This window comes from Belonocnema kinseyi, chromosome 1 (assembly GCF_010883055.1).
Source record: "Belonocnema kinseyi isolate 2016_QV_RU_SX_M_011 chromosome 1, B_treatae_v1, whole genome shotgun sequence".
Lineage (NCBI taxonomy): Eukaryota > Metazoa > Arthropoda > Insecta > Hymenoptera > Cynipidae > Belonocnema > Belonocnema kinseyi.
Window position 1 is genome coordinate 21,187,314 of NC_046657.1, and position 2,493 is coordinate 21,189,806.

Here is a 2,493-nt window from a genome sequence, read left to right on the forward strand (position 1 = left end):
TATTGGACTTTATTGAATTTGATTTAATTCCATTAAATCTTTTTTGATCCTATTTCATTGCACTAATTCGTTGAGTTCTATTCAAGTATGTTGAATTCTAGTGAACTTTATTGCATTTTATTGAATTCCATTAAATTTTCGTTGATTCCATTTGATTATATTGCATATCATTAAGAAGCTATTGAATGATGCATCATTATACCTTTGAATAAGGTTCCATTCAAACGCATTAAATTTCATTAAGTCCACTGAATCCCGAAAAAACTTATTTTAATTCCACTGAATTCATTAAATTATATTCAGTGTATTCTAGTAAATTTTCTTCAATCGCTTTGAATTACATCGAATTTTGTTGGATTCCAACTGAAAATTTATTTATTTATTTATTTAGTTCAACTTTGTTGAATCCCATTGGATTGATTGCATTTTTTTAAAATATTAACGAGTCTTTAAGACTATGCATTATTAACCTTTAAGTAATGTTCCTTTCAAACTTATTAAATTTGATTGAAGTCAACTAAATCCCAAAAAACTTGATTTAATTCCATTGAATTCACCCAATTATAGTAAATTTTCTTAAATCTTTTTGAATTACTTCGATCTCCGTTGGATTCCAATAGAAAATTAATTAATTCAGTTCAACTTTATTGAATTTCGTTGCATTGCTTGAATTTTATTCAATATTAAAAAATTTTATTCAATATTTATAAATCTGAATGAGTTTAAAAAAATTTAAATGCGTTTCTTAAATTAATCTGAACTTAAGTAGTTGCTGAACTTCATTGAACATTAGTAGCCTTTATTGAAATTTATTGAATTCCATTAAATTTTGTTCGATTCAATTTAATTCCTTTGAATTTCATTAAGAAGCCATTATATGATGCATTAAATACCTTTGAATAACCTTCCATTCAGAATTATTTAACTTAATTAAAGTTCGCTGAATCCCAAGAAAACTTGGTTTAATTCCATTAAATTCACCAAATTCTATTTAACTTCTCTTAGAATTCGTCCAGTTCTATTCAAGTCCGTTGAATTTTAGTGAATTTTCTTCAATTCCTATAAATTACTTCGAATTATGTTGGACTTAAATTGAAAATTAATTAATTCAGTTCAACTTTGTTGAAACCCACTGCATTGATTGAATTTTATTCAATGTTAACGAATCGTTAGAAGTTTTATTTAATTAATGTAAAGTTAAGCACTTGATAAACTTTACTGAACATTAGTGGATTTGATTGAATTCCATTAAATTTCGTTTGAGTCCGTTGAATTCTAGTAAATTTTCTTCAATTCCTTTGAATTACTTCGATTTCCATTTGATTTTAATGGAAAATTAATTAATTGAGTTCAACTTCATTAAATTCTATTATATTGATTGAATCTTATTTAATTTTAATGAATCTTAATGAGTTTGATTGAAGTACTCTAAACTTAAGTAGTTGCTGAACTTCATTGAAAATTAGTGAACTTTATTCAATTTGATTGAATTCCATTAAATCTTCTTTGATTCTATTTCATTCCATTGAATTTCATTAGGAAGCCAAGAAATGATGAATTATATATCTTTAAATAGCATTCCATTTAAACTTATTAAACTTTTTTAAAGTCCAATGAATCCAAAAAACCTTGATTTAATTCCATTGAATTCACCAAATTCTATTTGACTTCATTGAATTTATGTCAATTTTATTAAATTCTATTATAATTTGTTGAATTCCAATTGAAAATTAATATTTCAGTTGATCTATATGGAATTTCCTTGCATTGCTTGAATTAAAATAAAAGTTATTGAACCCGTGTAGAAATTATGCCCGGGTTCGGGCCGGATTCCGGCAGGGTTGCCCTGCTTGTATCCAGTATCTGGTCAGGCTGCCCGGTCGAATTCTGGTTGGCTTCGTCACGCTGCGCTGGTCGGATCCGGGCCGGGTGTACCCAGTCGGCTCCCGGCCGGGTTACCCGATCGGATCCCGGATACAAATAGGGTAACCCGGTCGGAATCCGATCGGTTTTTGACTGAGGTCCTCGATCGCATATTACTAGAGCCTTTTTACCACAGTGAACATATTCTACCAACTGGCAGAGATAAGAATCTTTGTCAGCACTTATTTCCACCTGTAAAAAGATGTTGGAATTTCAATTTAAGAACTGAATTTATAATAATAAATATATTAACTACAAACATTGATTCAATGTAAGTACTAAAATATAGGTTATGATCCTTAAGTTTCTGTAAGAAATTGCATTGTAAGAAATTAAAGTTAAATTGCATAACAAATTTACCTTAAGCGTAATTTATTTTACATATTTTTTTTTTTTGCAGAGATAAAATAAATTTCAGGGGTTTCACGTGACATCCTAACCTATGAAACCGGTTTAGAAAATTGATTTAACATTAAGGTGGTTTTAGCGTGACTCAGTGAGTCATATGAGAGTGTAAAAAAGTATTTTTGATTTACATGGAATCTTTTGTGTTTGAAAATCCGAAAATTA